Raw genomic sequence first — 20366 nt, forward strand, 5'->3', positions numbered from 1 at the left:
AAGACCTTCACTGGAACATGGCAGTTAAGAAGATTTTCTTTTGAGTCAGACTGACTGACTTTGTAGTTCAGCACACCACTACTTAGTTCCATAAAATTAATCAGCTCAGTATCCCTCTGTGCCTCAGTTTTTCTTGTTGTAATGCATGATCATTTGTAATACCTTCTCTGTAGGGTTGTGAGATTGAGAGAATGAATGAATTGATGTGGAAGGGTGTTTCAAATGGTGTCTATGATATGCCTTTAAGAGTATAGTCAATTGTTGGAGATGGTTCAATGGGTCAAGATGCTTGCCACTGGGCCTGACACCTGAATTCAATCACTGGCACTCAAATGGTGGAAGGAAAGAGCCAACTCTTGCTAGTTATCCTCTGACTTCCACATGCTGCTTTGGCAACACACACACGGTAAATGTATATGATGAAAACATTAAAAATAATGACTTCAATTACTATTTTTGTCACCCTCTCAAAGGCATTATAGTCAATATTTCTCATATGCCCTATGACAAAGTGATCAGGAGTCTACTTACTATTCAGTCTGGGGTAAGTTAGCTGCCTCCTGCAAGCCTCTTTTTCCCATTTGTAAAACAGGGGAAATAATTTCACACACTGCAGAAGGCTATTGTACAGATTAATAATTGATGTAATAACCAGGTACCGTGTCTATACTTGGAATCAAGCACTCAGGAAACTGAAGCAGGAAGATTGCATGTTTAAGGCCAGCATGGGAAATTTAGTAAGACTCTGTCTTACGATTAAATGTACAGAATGGCTTGACAATATAGCTCTGTGGTAGAATACTTGTTTTATGTGTACAAAGGGCCTGGTTTCAATCTCCACTGCCTCAAAAATTTGAGAAGCTATGTAAAGTGATTAGTACAGTGACTAGTCGCTGGAAAGTGGTAAATACATGTTAACTAATACTGTAACATGCCTAGGACTTCAGGGACTCCAGAAACCCCATCGTTTTGGTTTTGTTGTTGTTGTTGTTGTTTAGTGTTTTGTTGTTGTTGCTGCTGGGCCTGACAGTCTGAATTCAATCACTGGCACTCAAATGGTGGAAGAAAGAGAGCCAACTGTCTTGCTACTTATCTTCTGATTTCCATTTGCTGCTAAGGCAACACACACATGATAAATGAATGTGATGAAAAATTAAAAATAATGACTCTAGTTTAATCTCATATCATATTTGAAAGAGCCATGCTGTTTTTAGGTCCACTACTAAAAGTTTTGACTGAAAAGCCATGATTTTTATACATCAAGGCAACTCAGAAGCATAGAAAGTATCTTCAATAACACTGAATTCAGTCAGAAACAAATTTTAATGAAAAGGGCAAAAAATGGAAAATGGAGTGCCCCTCTGCTTAACTCTTCAAAGCTTAAATGATATCAGCAGTTATTTGGGTCAGTCAGCTGGGAAGGTAACTCACTGGAAACAAAACCATAGTAAAGAAGCAATTAGCAGACACTTCCTTTTCAATGAAAATATTGAATCATGCATTTGGCACACTTAATATTTCTCTGTTTTAATTTTAATGTAATTAATCTGTTTTTCTTATTGTGGGGGTATTGAGGCTATTTCTCATCATGTAACTTAGGCTTGTGTTGAGCGTGAAATACTCCTGCCTCAGCCTCCTAAGTTGCTACCATTACAGGATCATACCACTACATCTAGCCCCAATTTATTCTTTAATCCTAAAATGATGAAATTTTGGGTGAATGGAATAACAAGGAAGAGGGTGTGCCCAGCCGTTCAAACTTGTTTAAGGCAGGGTATTTTGGCATTCTTGTAGTACCAAACACTCAGAAGACTGAGAAAAGAAAATTGTTTGACCTATGAATTTTCAGACAGTACAGATAATATACAGAGAACCTTAATGAAAACCAAACCAAACCAAACACATTCACCTGTTTCCCAGCATCAAGTGTAGGCTTGACTTCCCAGAAAAGATACTCTGACCCTGTTGAATAGTGAACCCAGTCTATGACATACACATAATCTTGCAGAACACAAACTTTGGAAGATGGGAAGGTGCAGGCCATATAACAAGTTCCTGGCCACATTTTGCTAACAAGTGAATCCCTGTTACAAGTTGGAGAGAAGGAGGAGAAAAGGAAGAAGAAAAGGAGCAAGAAATTAAGAAGAGTTGCCACACCAGTCAATTGCACTGGCTCTGTACTTTACTCATATGTCAGCCTGTCTATCAGCTGGGAAACATCATGATTTAGAAATAAGTACCATTCCTGCCTTCCCTGCACTTGTTCTACAAACATGCAGAAGTGCTCTACTTCCATCGTAAGGCCTTGAGAGAAACTAGATCCTAATTCACAGAACTTTTCAGAAGTGACTGAGTAAGTTGCTTGAGAACTAGTCTCCATAATATACCAACCTAGGTGTCTTAGTTACATTTCTATTGATGTAAAGAGACACCATGACCAAAGCAACTTAAAAAAATATCATTTAATCTTGAGACACTTCCAGAGGGCACTAGAGTCCATGACCATAGTGCCGGGAAAATAGAAGTAGCAGGCAGGCATGGTGTTGTGGAAGTAGCTGAGGTGGGAGGAAAGAGAGCTGATTGGAAAATGCCATGGACTTTTGAAACCTCAAAGTTCACTCCTAGTGGGCACATCTTGTCTGACAAGGCCACATTCCCCAATCCTTCCCAAACAGTTCAGAAAATGCACACCAAACATTCAAATATATGCACCTACTGAGTCATTTCATTGAAGGCACCACACTGACCTTTTTTATCAATTTTCTAGCCTTACACTTGTGAAGGAACTACTTGGCCTGTGGTAGTGAAACTGTAAATCCTAATTAATGTTCTCATTTTTTTGTTAATGACTTCTAGAATGGTTTTGAATCAGATTCATGCTGGAGATAAAACTCAGTCATAGAACGCTGCCTAACACAAGAACCTTTAAACTCTCTTCTCACTATTTTCATATTAGCATCTTCATCAGATTATGAGAGCATACAGCTAAATCCCTTTAGTAGTTTTAGTCTTGCAACCTGCAGACACTAATTAGCTAACTGCCCCTTTACTCATTTAAAAGATAAAAACATGAATATGAGCAAGAGTAACTTTTTTGTATTACTACTTAGGCTGACAAAATACTATTAAATGGGTTCTAAGATTTTTTTTTGTAGTAGAGGAGGTTATATATGGAGCATAATAGTTTAAAAGCCTCCATCAGTACTTGCATAGTTACAGTAAACAGCAGCCCATTGAGCTGCATTTCTTTTCTTTTAATTAATTAATTAATTAATTTGTTTATTTACTTATTTATTATTACAATTTATTTACTTTCTATCCTGGTTGTAGCCCCTTCCCTCATCTCCTCCCAGTTCTACACTCCCTTACTCTTCTCCTCCTATGCTTCTCACCTAATCCACTGATAGGGGAAGACCCCCACCCTTTCTATCTGACCCTAGCCTATTAGGTCTCATCTTCCTCTGTGGCCTGGCAAGGCTGTACCCCCAGGGGGAAGTGATCAAAGAGCTGGCCATTGAGTTCATGTCAGAAATAGCCCTTGCTCCCCTTACTAGGGAACCTGAGTGGCCTATGGGCTTCACCTGAGCAGAGCAGTCTACAATATACCATGCCAGGGCAAATGTCCAAAAGATGTTCAACCATACAAAAAGGACATTTGATCAATAATGTTCAGAACAGCTTTATTCACAATAGCCAGAATCTGGAAACAACCCAGATGTCCCTCAACTGAGGAATGGATGGATACAGAAAATGTGGTACATTTACACAACGGAATACTACTCAGCAATTAAAAACAAGGAAATCATGAAATTTTCAGGCAGATGGTGAGAACTAGAAAAGATCATCATGAGTGAGGTAACCCAGGAGCAGAAATTCACATATGGTTTATACTCACTTATAAGTAGACACTAACCATACAATATAGGTTAAACATATTAAAATCCATAGTCTTAAAGAAGCTAAATGACAAGGAGGACCCCAGGGAAGATTCTTAATCCTCACTCAGAAGAGCAAACAAGATAGACATCAGAAGTGGGTTGCACTTCTTAGTTATCATTTACTGTACACAGCAGAATATGGAATAGAGTACTCTGGGAGAGAAATGTCTATGAGTCCACTTTAAAATCTCAAACCCAATCTGGCATGCCACAAAAAGCTTTCTGAACTGCAACAGAAATGACATATGCAGACTTTGTTGCCAATGTATGTGTGTATATCGACAGAGGCTTCTCAAAGACACATGGGGAAGGAAAACACAAGAAGATTGAATCTCAAGGTAAAGTGTCTTTCAGCTCTTCCAAAATCTTGTAAGCTAACTTACTCAAGGCTGATTCAGCTTCAGATTGCTTGCAACATTTCAAAAGTGTAATGCACCAAACCCCTGTGTTGCACTCTACTCTCTGTTCTCTGTAGTCAGGATGTACTTTCACAGAACCACATAAATAGTTACTTCCACTATTGCGGTTTGCATATTTCACTGATTCGAAAACAGGATAAAGCAGCTCAGGTAGAGTAAGAGATCTTTTCAGCTCCTCTACCACATGCCATTTCTGGCCAGACCTTGTTCACTGATCTGAAGTCAGAACATCCTCACCCCAGGAAGTGCTGGACACACTTAATAGAAACAGACTTTAATAACTGTATTTTCTGCTTTCCTTGCCAGCAATTCTGATTTTAGTAGAGACATCCACAACACATAACTAAGTCCAGATATTTTTCCACAATAATTCACCAAATTTTCTAACTCAGAAAAAAATACATTAGCACAGGCATTGCTGGGGTTAGAAGCCAGATGCTTGCTTACACTAAGTTTTAGCTACCACTGATCTATACACTCCAGATCATACTTCTCTTTTAAAAGTTAGATGTCCTTGTTTTTTATATACCCTAATAGGGACAAGGACTGACCTCCTTTGGGAAGTCCTTCCAGTTGCCAGTAATTCTCCCATTATTCCTGAAAATCCATGTTCCTGCCAAGTATACGATCCCTTTTTTAAATGAAATGCATGTGCCATATTAAGGGTTAAGCAAATATAAAGCAGTAGTTGAGAGAGAGAGAGAGAGAGCAACAACTTTGTAAGAGGGAATTAGAACTTTGTAGCCCATCAAAATGGTCAATCATCCAACAGGTCTGGATGTTCTGGTCAATCAGATGACTATCATTTCTCCTCTAAACCATTTTAATCCTAAATCCACATTATTCACCATATCTTTCCTTCAGTTATCCCTTCCTTTCTCAGGCCCTTTTTGACAATATTGCTCTAGTGATGTGGTAGTGTTAGTACTGTTTCAATTACCCATTCGTGACTTCAGGGTGTATAGCATCTTTCTGTCTCCAGCTTTGTGGGTAGCTTTCTAAATCAGTCTGCACACTACTTTTTTTTTTCATCATAGTGTTTCTCCAAAAGACTATTCTAGGAAGTTCACCTGTACTCTACTGTAACTTTTCAAGACAGGGAACTCACTCTCAGAACTCTTCAGAACAAATATTTTTAATGTTCTGATATCATCATGGCTATGTGAATTTCAAATCATAAAGTATAAAATGGATCACATTGGACGGGGAGTCCAAGATGGCTGCCATCAGTTCACACTGTATTTAAGGGGCACAGGATCCAAAACTCCGAAATCAGTGAGTGGAGGGGCAGCTGAAGCCAGAAAATCAATATTGAGGCTTCCTGGGTGAGACAGGACACATGTGAGCTGGAACAGTTTGGATCCAGGTCAACTATGGACATCTCTGGGGACTGAGAATGGTAAATATTCAACCCCACTGCGCTTCACTTTGCCACAAACACTGGCCTCCCTGCTTGGCAGAGGTGGCAGTGGTTGCCCCAAGCATGAGCCTCCATCTTCATTGACTGAGATGGCAGAGGCAAGAGCAATAATGGCCTCCAAGGTCTGTGGGTGTGGCAGGCAGTGGCTAGCCCTAGCAGGAGCCTCTGTGCTTGGTGACAAAGAAGATAGAGGTGGCTGCACCAAGTACAAATCTTCCTGCCCAATAGACAAAGAGTGGACAATACTGAATTGACAGCTCTTCTACATTTTCATTTGCCCCTGTGGACACAAATCTGAGAGTAGAGAACAGGGGGAACCACTGTGCTTTCCCATTAGACCTGTGAGCAAGTGAGGGTGCCTTAAAGTGAATGCACGCAAAGCCCCAGATCCAGGGACCCTCTATGCTAGCAGGCAGACATTGAATCCCTCCCATAATCCCACTGTGGGCAGCATAGGGATTCTTGGGACAGCGTTCTCAACACTGACACCCCTGTTCTGTGGGTCTACTAGTGGAGTCCAGGCAAACAACTCCTGGAGCCCGGAGAGATCTGAAAAATGGAAGGACAGTATGACAGGCCTGTAGGCCACTGAGGCATCAGGGCACCTGCACCTGCACATTGTACCATAGAACAGCTCCAGCACCATCTCCTGCAATTAGGCTCCACCATTCCAGGCATATATACACTTTAGCACTCTGTCGTCCAAGGCACACTTCCGCCTACACTCCAACGCTTGTATGCATGCACTTACAACATCCCTCCCTTAGCTACAGCTGAAACACAAATATCCACTCTCGAACTGGTGGATCTCTTTTATCTTCCTGCATAATACTCCAGACACTAGAGACAGACAGACCCTTTCTGAAGTACATACACCAGGAACAAACAGCCAAGGTTACAGATAAGCAGATGGCAAGAGGTTGGCATTAGGAACACATTCAACAAAAATCACGACATCATGGCTTCACCAGTAACCCCCAAAATCAATGGATATTTTAATTCATCAGAAACACAGGGAAATGACCTTAAATCTATGCTTATCCAATTCTTAGAAGCACATAGGAAATGAACAAAGCTCTTAAAGAAATACAGACAAATATAGCCAAACAAACAGAAGCACATGTAGAGGCACAAGTAGTGGCATATGGAGAGGAAAAAAATAACAAAAAAATAGAGGCCATCATGGAAAGAAAGGAATCCACATTCAAACACATGAAGGAAATGGTTCAAGGCATGAAAATAGAATTAAAATCAATAAAGAAAATACAAGCAGAGAAAATCCTGGAGCTGGAGAACTTAGAGAAAAGATCAGGAACCACAAAGGCAAGCATCACCAACAGACTACAAGAGATGGAGGGCCTCTGAAAAACTCTACCCAGCAGGGTATTGACGCAGATGCAGAGAGTCATAGACAAACTTTGGGAAGAGTGCAGGGAATCTTAGGAAAGAAGTGGGAGATGAAAGATCTGGAGGGAACTGGAGCTCCATAAGAAGGGCAACAGACACAAAAAAATCTGGGCCCAGGGGTCTTTTCTGAGACTGATACTCCAACCAAGGATGATGCATGGAGATAACTTATAACCCCTGCACAGATGTAGCCCATGGCAGCTCAGTGTCCAAGTGCATTCCTAGTAAGGGGAACAGGGGCTGTCTCTGACATGAACTCAGTGGCTCTCTCTTTGATTACCTTCCCCTGAGGAGGGAACGGCCTTACCCACAAGAAGACACACAAGAAGACAATGCTGACAGTCCTGATGAGACCTGATAGGCTAGGGTCAGATGGAAGGTGAGGAGGACCTCCCGTATCAGTGGACTGGCATGGGGCAAAGAAAGAGAAGAGGGAGGGATGGTGGGATTTGAGAGGGAACAAGGGAAGGGGTTACAGCTGGGATATGAAGTGAATAAATGGTAATTAATAAAAAAATAGTAAAAATGTATCACATTGAAATATCAAGCCTTTAAAACAGAATTATTGAGTGCTGAGGGATGGCTCAGTCTGTGACATGTTTGTTATGCAAGCATGAATCCTGAATTTAGATCTCCATTTGGATCCCAATTACCCATGTAAAAAAGCAGGGTGTGGTAGTATGTACCTATAATCCCATCACTGGAAAGATGGGGACAAGTGGGTCCCTGAGGCTTGCCACATTAGCAATCTCCAGGTTCAGTGAGAGTCTCTGCCTCAAAAACTAATATAAACAGCATTTTCGAAGACATCCTGCATTGACCTCCACATGCACCCCACACATCATTGAATAAGAAACTCTAATAACTGTACGAAATTGGGAAACATAATTTATGTAATTTACAGGAAGGAGTGTCAGTATTTAAAAAGCCTTATGTGGTAGAAAGGGAACTAAATGAGCAAGAAGAATAATAAACATAAATATGATCAATGAAATATATATATAATGTTTCAGGTTAGGTATTTTCCACAAGAAGCCTAATATTTGGCTGTTTAGCCATTAAGGTCAAGAAAATTGTTTTCAGTGGTCTTGCATGGATTGACCCATGTTCAAACCCCTATTAATAACTTTTAATATAATTTCCAACCACATTAAATGTACAAAGTGGGTTTTATGCCTGCAACATCCTTGTTTTTGTCTACCTTCCAAAGAGAAGGTTCATAAAGTGAAGTGAATCTATTGAGGATGATCTCACTATATAGCTCACACTAGAGTTGAACTCATTATGCTGCTCAGGCTGGCTTTGAATTCATGATCCTCCTCTAGCTGCCAAGATAACAGACATGAGCTAACACCTTGTAGAAGCTGGTGTTCTCCATCCACATGTGGGTCTCAGGCTCATACTCAGATTTGAAGGCTTGGGAAGACATCTCTTTGGCCCCAGTCCCCTTCTTTTCGGCTTTCATTCTTTAAATCTAGGAGATTTGAAGGTATCAAATGACATATAAGAGTGTCAGAATACTTTTTTTTTCTCCTGTTCTGTTTTGTTTCATTTTCCTGGTGCTTGGGATTAAATTTTGGGCCTTGTAAGTTTGGCCAAGCAGTGTGAGCTACACATATTCCCAGCCCCTTTCAATGAATTCTTTTAAAGCTGTAGAATATTGCCACAGAAATAAATCTTTGATACTTCAGTGATTAAGAAACATAGTTTATATTTAAAATCCAATTTCAATGGAAATTATACTCTAATGAAGAATTTATAAATAGAAACATTATTTAGCACTTCTTGCAGAAGCAAATTGAATGTGTCTGTTTTCTGAAGATTCTGCTTTTTGCTTTCATAGGCATCTCCGGAATATCCTGCATAAAACTGAGCTTCCCATGGAAACATTGAAAATCATTTATATTATGTAATCTGCACTGTCACAGACAGATGGGCCTGACTCGCAGAGAATGATGTCAATTTGCTTTGTGCCATCCTCTTCAAATAGGGAGAACTGGGATTAGAAAGAACACAATTTACACTCAGTATGGTAATGTATCACTTCTATGTAATGCTAATTTTAGTTGAAAAGTACTATGCTGAACATAAAGCATCTGTATACTTTGGATTCATGTATTTTGATGGGTACAGGTCTGGACAGTCTGACTTCTGAAATTTTGTCCTTTGTGTTGTAAAAGCATATGTCAGGTGTCTGTTACACAGTAGATGTTAAATATATGTCCATTTTTTCCTGGTCTTACTGGAAATGAAAAATATTTTATGTCAGAGAATTAAAGGAACCAGAAAGAGGAAAATAAAAACTTGGCCAAAGAATCAGAACAGACGGAGAGACAAACATAGAGTTACTGTTCCTACTTGTAATCACCTCCCCTATTTTCCACTCTTCTCAGCATCCCTCCCTCCCCTGAAAATCATCCAGTTGGATCTTCAAGTCAATGTACTAGAGAGCTGGCTACCTTCCAACCCCAGGACTTCATCCAAACGTACACCCACACAAGCCATGTGTCTACTCCCTCCTGTATCTCATTAAAGGGAATGTTGATGATCCAAACAGAATGGGAAAATGGTATTTAGAAAGACACTGGATGCCTGGATGTACTTGGCTCAGGCCAAATTTGCCTGTCTGCACAAGTCCTCTCAGATGAAAGAGGGAATGTTGTCTCCTGTCTTCTCAGGATACATCCTGTCATGAAGTTGAATATTTGCTGAGTTTTATCCCCTCCAAAGGACTTTTGCAGATGCTACCCCCTGTGATCCTTAGAGGAAGCTTCTGAAGGTGGCAGAGCTGGTTCATTTAGTATTTCATGCATCCTACTATATGGCAGGCCTTGTGCTCTACTCTGAATTAAGCCTCTGAATAAGGCAATTACTTCATCCTCCCCAGTCATCCCAAATGTCTTTCCCTGAACAGAATATAGCCCCATCCCTTCCTGATTCTGTTTGTTTGTTTGTTTGTTTGTGTGTGTGTGTGTGTGTGTGTGTGTGTGTGTGTGTGTTCTGTGTCTTTGTGGGAATGAGTGACTTCATGTGCATGTGGAAGCCAGAAGTTGCATTAGGTATCTTCCTCAATAATTCTTCACCTTTTTATTTAAAGTTGAAATTTCTCACTGAAATCTTGAGTTCACCAATTCAGTTTTATTGGCTGCTCAACAAGTGCCTGGGATCTTCCTTTCTCTACCTCCCCAGCCCTGGGATTACAGGTTCACCCAGTACCCAGTGTCTAGGTTCTGGGAGTTCGACACAGGTCCTCATGCAGGTGCTGAAAGCATCTTACTGACTTTCATGTTTCCATAGTTTCCCTAATTGTATTTTTTTACAGGATGTGATCACAGTACAATTCAATTGCAGATTTATTTTTTAGTTGTCTGACTCTTCTCTTTACACTGTAAGCTTGAAGAGAGTGAGAATTTCAGTCCGGTAAAGGAAATCAGATAAACACACCCAGAAAAATAATAAGCTAGTCCTAATGCCTAACAACAGATGGAAGAAATTCTATTTCTGTGTGTCAGAAACAGCCTCCCTGTGGGGTTAATCTGAGCTGATTCATGAAGCTGGTCTAGGGGCAATGCTCCAGAAAAGCGAAAGCAACAGAGGAATGAAATGACAGGTTGCATTCTGGACAGTAAGTATTTTGGTCATTTCTTGAATCTGTAAGATTAGAATGTGTGAATTAGTGATAGAGGAATTTGGAAAAAAAAAAACAGAATGGATGTGTGGCTCAGTAATCCCAATATTTGGGAAATTGTGTCAAGAAGATCACTGAGAGTTTGAGTCCAGACAGGGCAAAAGAGTGGATTTCAGCCCAGCCCAGGTTACAGTTTTACCCCACCATGAAACCTTTGACCTACAGTTTATCCTGCCTGCAGAGTATACTTGGACCAGAGCCTAGAAGAATCATTATCAGAGAGACCAGAGACCATCCAGCAACTGATGCAGATACAGAGTCCTACAGCCAAATATTAGGCAGAGCTCTGGGAGTCCTGCAGAGGAGTGGGAGGAAGGATCTGAGGAAGCAGAGCCCACTTTTACCAAAGGGGCACCACAAGAACATGACAAACAGATTCAACTGACCAGGACTCATGGGGAAATCAGGGAGATCAGAGAGCCTGTACGGGTCTGACCTAGATCCTCTGTATATAAGCTATGGTTGAGTACCTTGTTGTTCTTGTGGGAATCCTCACTATGAAGAGAGGGCTAATTGATGACTCTTTTGCCTCCTTGTGGGACTGTTTTCCACCTACTTTGTTGCTAATGTAGGCTTGATGTGATGGTATGTGTCTGGTCTTATTATAGCTTGTTATGCCATATTTTGTTGATGTCCCTTGGAGGCCTATTTGTTTCTGAGGGGAGGTGGATCTGCACCTATCTGCACAGATAGGATGTGGGAAGGGAAGGGAAACTAAAGTTCAGACAAAATATATAAAAAAAGAAATAAAAAAAATTTAAAAAGAAAGTTTCTAGAAAGTCCCCGATATCACTAAATGTTTCTCTTACCTTTTATCTGTGCCTGGCATTTTTGTCAGTAACATTATTCCTGTATTTGAAGTGGATGTTAACTAAAAGTAGGAGAAAAGCCATAAGATGTGTTGTGAGCCCACAAAAAACTGAATGGAAGCAGCCTTAACACAGGTGCTTTGCTCTCAGGATTCTTCTGTCTGGTGAAGTGGCTACACTGGGGCCAGTTTCCCCATTTGTTATTTTCTCTTTGACTCAGTTGTTGATTAGGCATCACACACATCGTTTTCTAGGGTTTCTCAATGGAAGTTTCTGGCCATTGTTGATTCATAGTATCCAATGATGGTGCATACACAGAAAGCTCCAAGTGGCCATCAGCTTACCCTTGCTTCCTGGCCTTTCACCTCCATTGGGGTGGGGAGCTCTTCTCATGTCTTCTCTTGATGATATCTTAGAGAGGGTGCCACCTTTTATTTTTTTTTAAAAAAAAAGAACAAACACTAAAACAAGAAAAAGGAGCAAGATTCCCAGGAGGCATTTGAATGTTGTGCTCTTCAGTGTATAATTGACTTGTTCCACAATGATAAGTACCAATGATGGATAATTTCACTAGGATTGCAGTTATTCATTGATGACTGCTAATAATTTTGGCTTAGTACTTTGCATAGGTTTTCTTTTTAAATTGTTTTACATTTAAATTTTTATGTTTTCATTCTTTTATTACAGAAACTTCTACGAATAAGTAGGAAGAATGTTACCATAAACTTAGGTATAGTCATTCAGCTTTGTCAACTATCAATATATGCCAGTTGTTTTCATGCCTTTGTCTCTATTTTCTGTTACTAATTCTTTTTTGTTGGCCTTGGGCATCTGGCTTAGGGTTTAATAAATGCTACCTTGCTGAGCGTTACTGCCATCCCTCCTTTTCTGTGGGTAGTTAACACAATAACATATAGAGTAGGTAAGTTAAAAGAGAAAAGGTTCAGTTTAGCTCCTGGCTCTGGTCTAAGGTTAAAACTTTGTAGCTGGTGGCAGTCTTCATTCTTTCTTCCTTCTTTGTCTTCTGTTAGGTAATTAATTAATTAATTAATTAATTAATTAATTAATTAATTAATTAATTTTGCCATGCTGGAGACTGAACCAAGGATCTTGCAAATGACAGCAAGTGCTCTGGCTTGGCTTGAATGATACCCACAAGTTAATTCATGGTTCCTTCTTTTCTTCATTCTTTCCTTACTTTCTTTCTTTAAAGAAAATCAATGTTTCATTTTGAGTTTAGACTTATAACAAAGTCTAGGCAGTTTTTGAACTTGGGATCCTCCTGCTTCAGCCTCCAGGGTAATTGGTATTATAGGGTCTGTTTCACCAGGCTGGAAGATGATGGCTTTCTTGCTGGAAGACTTCCAAGGCAGCATGATTAGAGCCATGAAGCTCATATGTACATAATAAAACTTGATTTTACAGTATACTTTTAATCCAGGAATGAGTTAGTCTATGCAAGTGGCAGAGTCCTGAGTACCTCTTAGAGGTCTACTTTGTCCTACTTGTTCTTATCAAACAATGGGGATTAAATTTCAACATGTTTCTGAGGGAACTGCATTTGAAATCATCTGAGACTGCATTACACTAAGCTATCTCCCAAATGTAGGGAAATAAAACCAAGGTTTGATCAAAGCCCATAATCTGGGGAGCTAAGAAATGGGTATCTCTGAGCCTTACAGCACCAGCTAGTTAGTGGCTGATACATGGGTTAGCCTGGAGGCCAAAAGAGCTTCCATCTTCTGTCTTTCACTTCATGGGTTGATGGAAATGGAATATCTGAATGGAGGACTTTGGCATGGTGGTCTCTACATAGACTTCTTATGGTCTCCTTCCTGAATAAAGATCCCAAAAGCATTCAGCAGGAATTCTCTGAACAATTTTGCCCTTGTTTTAGAAGACAGAAAGCATTCATCTTGCTACATTGATTATGAGTTATATCCATTTTCAGACTTTCAACATTTCTGTGTATGCCTCATTTATGCTGTCTTCATCCCAATGGATTGTTTCAACTGAATAATCTATATTATTAATATATATTAAAATAATATAATGTATTATAATATAGTATATTAATTATATAATATATAGAAATCTATGCATAACAAATGAATATATAATATATTAAATATATATTAATTAAATTAGTATATTATCTTTCCATCTAGAAAATTTTCTGCAAATATGACTTTATTTAATCATCATCTCACACTTACGAGATAGGCATTTTAATCAACATTTTATAAATGAGCAAGCAGAAGCTGAGATATTTGTATTAGCTGTTAAAAGTCACAAAACCAGGCTGGCCCATTTTTATAATCTTGGAATTTGGGAGGATCAGGAGTTCAATGTCAGCCTTGGTTGGCTACATTCTAATTTCATGGCCAACCTGGACTACATGAGATCCTATTTTTACTTTCATTAGGCCACAAAACTAATGTGTTTCAGTCAAGACCTGATTTTTAATTTATAGCCTCTGCTCTTTCTATATTATAGTCTTATAGTGGGGGCTCCTGGGAGATTATAAATAGTGAAACATATAGGCATTGCTTATTGAAGAGAATTTCCTAGCTGTAATGCAGAAGGTATATTGGAAGAGGTCAGAATAGAAACAGTACTAACTCAAAGGCTGTAATTAGTCTAGGTAAGTCCCTCTCAAATTTTAATGTACAGACGGACGAATCACCTAGAGACCTTGTTAAAATTCAGATTCTGACTTAGTAGGTCTTGAATAAAGCCCAAGATTCTTTTGCTAACAAAGCTGCTGTTTGGCTGAAAGCCACATTCTTCATACCATTGGTATAAATGGGAGAGGATGGAAAAGCAGAGTCAAAAGAAAGGATGTATAGCAATGGTTTGTCAAGACATTGTACCATTCCCAGTTTCCAGTGTATTCACAGGGAGAGTGATAGGAGTCCAAATAATTACAAACGTTGTTAGGAACTGAGAGGGTTCATCTTGATTGGAGTGAGAAATACCTCAAAAATAAGGCACAGTATCTATCAGTGTTTTACAGGGAAGATTAACTAAGAGAGGAAGATCCACCTTGAGTGGGAACAGCTCCTTCCCATGGGCTTGGTACCCAGATGGAAAGTGGGGGGAGAAGAATTTACAAGGTTCGGCAGGCATTCTTTCTGCTTCCTGGCCACCAAGAAGTGAAGATGTTCCTCTACCACACAATCTCATCTCTTTGTCTAGCCTAAGCACATGGGGCCAAGTGACTAGAGAATGAATATTCTGAAACCTTAATCCAAAACAAATCTTTCCCTTAAGTGTGCAACAACAGAGTCACAAAAACTTAACCAACAACTAAACTAAGGCTTATTGAAGAGGCTTAAACACAAACCTGCTGAATGCTCCTCCAACTCATCTGCCACTGAAGGGAAATCCTATGTACATTCACAAAAAATGAATTTCTTAGTACTACCCAACAACAAATATTGCATACCATATATGTTTTAATTTGCACTTAAAATTTATTATTGACCTTATCTATCTTTAAATTATTTTTTTTTGTGTGTGTGGCACAATTTCTCTAGTATAAAGTTGAAACATATAGCTAAAAGTCATGTGTTTTATTATATAAAGTTGAGTTAATTAAAGCAGCATTTTCGTGTGTTAAGAATACTAAGATTGGGTTGGAGAGATGACTCAGTGGTTAAGAACACTGTCTGCTCTTCCAGAGGTCATGAGTTCAATTCCCAACAACTGCATGGTGGCTCACAACCATCTACACGGGATTCTGATCCCTTTTCTGGCATGCAGGTGTGCATGCAGTAAGAACACTGATAAACAAAATATTTTTTAAAAGAATACTAAGATAAGCTGCACCTAGGGATGTTGCAGATGTAGCTGCTGTGTCACATGTACGTTATTTGGTGGCAGAGAGGAGAGAGGCTATGTCTAATTTCAGTATTCATACCTATTAACACCTGAATGATCAGTAGCCTAACATTCCCTGAAAAAAAAAAATCGAACCTGAGATGACCACCAGTCCTGTACCAGGGGTTCCAGACACAGTGCAAGCCAGAGATAACGATCAGCATGGCCCAGGCAGGCCAGTGTGGGCTCTCAGGATGGAGAGCAAGCTGGAGACTAGAAAAATCCTGCCTGGGAACTGTGCCTCAGGCAGGAATGAGGCTGAGATAGAATACCCTCACATGGGGCCACTTGGGCTGGCTGGATGAGGAGTAAGCCAGAGATGACTACCAATCCAGTGCTGTGCAGGCCTGGGGTTGTGGGCAGAACATGCCCAAGATAATTTCTTTTCAGCACCATAATTCATGAGCAGGCCATAGTACTCCTGAGACTACACTAAACACTCAGAAACCCTGGATGCCACTAAGGAATAAGTAAGGGGTAGAGAAATGGAAGTTAAGAGAAACAGAACGATGTGGGCACAATGAAGACAAGCAACACTGTAGACTCAAAGGTAGTAAGAAACAGCCTGATGTGAGTAGCTGGTGATGCTACCTGGCTCCATGGTGGGGTCCAGGCCTGTGCTGTCGCTGCAGGAGCCATATCTGGCTCCTCTTCCTACAGCAGCAGGGATATGTTACCACCAATGGCCAGATGGATGTCTCTGGTCTGGGCTGCTGCCCATGGACATGTTGATGTCTGAGGGCTGTGCAGAACTAGCACAATCCCTAATCTGGGCATCATGGGAAAGCAGGCCCTGGAGGCATGACAGCAGGAGAGCTGACCCCATCCCTATGCAGCTGCAGTACTCTAGAGTTGGGGGTGATCCACTGTGAGAAACTGGCCCTACCACTTTTCTCCCATGTGGTAACATGATAAGAGAAAGAGATAATCCCTCCCCCTGATCACTTGTGAAAAAGGTGGGAGACCTGGCCCTAGGTCATGAGAAAAGGAGAGCAGACCATAGTAGAGTTGGCCCTGGACGGGAGGGTTGAAGGTAAGCTGGCCCTGAGGGCATTAGCACAGGAAAGCCAGCCATGTCTCTTGTCTGTTGGGCAGTAGCAGTGATGAGGAAGAGACATCCTGCTCCTCTCCTTAGTCCCTTGCAATGTATGGTAGGTGGCAGAGCGGGTACAAGGGTCATGAGAGTGGGAGAACTGGCATGTCCCTCATCATCAAGAGAGGGGGCCTTGCATCTTGCCTGGACAGCAGTTAGAGCTGGCCTTGATTTTCGGGAGGCTTGGAGAGAGCTGTTGCTCATGAGTCTGCCTAAGGGCATGAGATTGAGAGAGCTGGCAGACTTACCAGTTCAGATACCTCACAGGCCCAGATCTAGGGATTTGAATTGGCCCATTCCAACATCTATCCCATTGATGATGAACTGCTGGAGTGCATGAAGGGGCTGGTCCTTCAGATCCCAAACTACAGGATCTCTGTGACTCAAGGCAACAACAGGATATCAGGGAAGAGTCCCAGTAGGATTCCAATATTGATAGAGTAGCATAAACCAGAAGCCTCATACCAGACCAGTGAGTCACTGCAATGAACACTGACAAGCAAAGAAGTGTAGACAAAAGGGTGAACTGTGGGACACACTGGTACAAAGTACAACTTCCACAATGAGACTTTTTTTTATGTTGGAGAGGAGGTTGCAAGGATATGAGAGGTATAAGAGGAGGGGGAGATGAGGGGGACTGGGGTACATGATGTGAAATTCACTAAACAACAATAAAAAGTAAAATAATACTATCTATAACTCATAGAGTGTAAGAACCACCCTGTACTACATGAGACATAGTCTCAAAAAAGATTTAAAAAACAAAATATATTCCTTTTAATGTTTTCTATTTATTACAATTTATTTATTTTGCGTAATAGTTGTAGCCCCTGCCCTTGTCCTCTCCCAATCTCTCCATTATTCTCACTTTTCTTCCCATGCCCCTTCCCCAGTCCAAGGATAAGGGAAGTTCTCCTCCCCTTCCATCTGACCCTAGCATACAAGTTTTGTCAGGACTGTCTGCATTGTCTTCCTCTGTGGTCTGGTAAGGCTGCTCCCCCCTCAGGGGGAGGTGATGAAAGAGCCAGCCACTGAGTTCATGTCAGAGACAGTCCCTGTTTCCCTTACTAGGACGTGCACTTGAAGACTGAGGTGCCATGGGCTACATCTGTGCAGGGGTTCTAGGTTATCTCCATTCATGGTCCTCAGGTGGAGTATCAGTCTCAGAAAAGACCCCTGTGCCCAGATTTTTTTGGTTCTGTTGTTCTACTTGTGGAGCTCCCTATGCTCTAGGAATTTCAATCTCCCCCTTCTTACATAAGATTCCATGCACTCTGTCCAAAGTTTGGCTAAGATTCTCAGCATCTGCTTTGATACCTTGCTGGGTAGAGTCCTCTGTGGTAGGCTACTGTCCTATCCCTTGTTTTCTTCCTCTTCTGATGTCTATCCCATTTGCCTTTCTGAATGAGGTCTGAGCATCTTACCCAGTCTTCCTTCTTGATTAGCTTCCTTAGGTGTACAGATTTTAGTATGCTTATCCTATATTATAAGTCTAATATCCACTTGTGAGTATATATCTTGTGTGTCTTTCTCCTTCTGGGATACCTCACTCAGGATGATATTTTCTAGATCCCACCATTTACCTGCAAATTTCATGATTTCCATGTTTTTAATTGATGAGTAGTATTCTATTGTGTAAATGTACCATAATTTCTGTATCCATTCCTCAACTGCAGGGCATCTGCTTTGTTTCCAGCTTCTCGCTATTACAAATAAAGCTGTTAAGAACATTGTTGTTTTTTCTTTCTTTTTTTTTTTAATTTTATTTTTTTCTTATCGGTTACATTTTATTAACTCTGTATCCCAGCCGTGTCCCGATCCCTCATTCCCTCCCAGTCCCTCCCTCCCTCATCTCCACCGTGCCCCTTGCCAAGTCCACTGATAGGGGGAACCTCCTCCCCATTCATCCGCTCCTGTTTTATCAGGTATTGTTAAGAACATTGTTAAGCAAATGTGCTTGTTGTATACTTGAACATCTTTTGTATGCCTAACAGTGGTATAGCTGCATCTTGAGGTAGTACTATTCCTAATCGTCTGAAAAAAGAGCCAGATTGATTTCCAAAGTGGTTGCAAAAGTTTACATACCCACCAGCAATAGAACAGGCTTCCCCTTTCTCCACATCCTCTCCAGCATGTGTTGTCACTTGAGTTTTTAATCTTAGCCATTCTGATGGGTGTAAGGTGAAATCTCAGGGTTATTTTGATTTGCATTTCTCTGCTGACTAAGGATGTGGATCATTTCTTTAAGTGTTTCTCTGCCATTTGATATTCCTTTATCGATAATTCTATGTTTAGCTCTGTACCCTATTTTTAATTGGATTACTTGATTTGTTGTTTTTTAACTTCTTGAGTTATTTATATATTCCGATATCAGATATAGGGTTGGTGAAGACCCTTTCCCAATCTGTAGGCTGTTGTTTTGTTCTAACAATAGTTTCCCTTGCTTTACAGACACTTTTCAGTTTCATGAGGTCCCATTTATTGATTGTTGATCTTAGAGCCTGTGCTGTTGGTGTTTTCTTCAGGAAATTGTGACATTGTGAATTCAAGACTCTTGCCCACTTATTCTTCTAACAGGTTAAGTGTGACTGGTTTTATGTTGAGGTCTTTGATCCACTTGAACTTTAGTTTTGTGCATGGTAATAAGTATATATTTATTTGCATTTTCTACATGTAGACATGCAGTTAGACCAGCATTACTTGTTGAAGATGCTATCTTTTTTCCATTTTATGGTTTTGAATTCTTTGTCAAATATCAGGTGTTCATATGTGTGTGGGTTTATTTCTGAACTTCTATTCTATTCCATTGATCCACCAGTTGGTTTCTATTCCAGTACCATGCAGTTTTTACAACTATTGAGGTATAGTACAGCTTGAGATCAGGGATGGAGATACCTCCAGAGGCTCTCTTATTGTAGAGGATCGTTTTGGCGATTATGGGTTTCTTGTTATTCCATATGAAGTTGAAAATTTTTCTTTGAAGTTTTGTAAATAAATGTGTTGGTAATTTGATGGGAATTGCATTGAATCTTTAGATAATCTTTGGTAAGATGGCCATTTTTACTATGTTAAGCCTGCCAAGCCATTAGCATGGGAGATCTTTCCATCTTCTGATAGCTTCTTCAATTTCTTTCTTCAGAGATTGGAAATTTTTTTCATACAAGTCTTTGACTTGCTTGGTTAGTGTCACACCATGTTACTTTATGTCCTTTGTGGCTACTGTGAAGGGTGTTGTTCCCCTAATTTATTTCTCAGCCCTTTTGTCTTTTGTATACAGGAGGGCTACTGATTTTTTTTTTTTTTTAGTTTATTTTGTATCCAGCCTTTTTGCTGAAGGTGTTTTTCAGCTGAATGAGTTTCCTGGTATAATTTTTGAGGTCACTCATGTATACTATTATATCATCTGCAAATAGTGATACTTTGACTTCTTCCTTTCCAATTTGTATCCCCTTGATCTACTTTAATTGTCTTATGGATTTATCAAGGACGTCAAGAACTATGTTGAAGAGATATGGAAAGAGTGGACAGCCTTGCCTTGTCCCTGATTTCAGTGGGATTGATTCAAATTTCTCTCTGTTTTGTTTGATGTTGGCTTAGACTTGCTGTATATTGCCTTTACTATGTTTAGGTAAGTGCTTTGAATCCCTGATCTCTAAGACTTTAAACATGAATGGGTGTTGGATTTTATCAAACACTTTTTCAGCATCTAA

General features: G+C 40.2%; 1 non-coding gene across 1 annotated transcript; it reads left to right on the forward strand.

Moving 5' to 3' along the window:
• Window positions 1–15505: 15505 nt before the first annotated feature.
• On the forward strand, window positions 15506–15637 carry LOC129674921 (small nucleolar RNA SNORA17). Its single transcript, XR_008719859.1, has one exon. It is a non-coding gene; the product is annotated as a small nucleolar RNA SNORA17 (small nucleolar RNA).
• The last annotated feature ends 4729 nt before the right edge of the window (window positions 15638–20366 follow it).

This window comes from Psammomys obesus, unplaced genomic scaffold (assembly GCF_907164565.1).
Source record: "Psammomys obesus unplaced genomic scaffold, mPsaObe1.curated_primary_1811, whole genome shotgun sequence".
Classification (NCBI taxonomy): domain Eukaryota; kingdom Metazoa; phylum Chordata; class Mammalia; order Rodentia; family Muridae; genus Psammomys; species Psammomys obesus.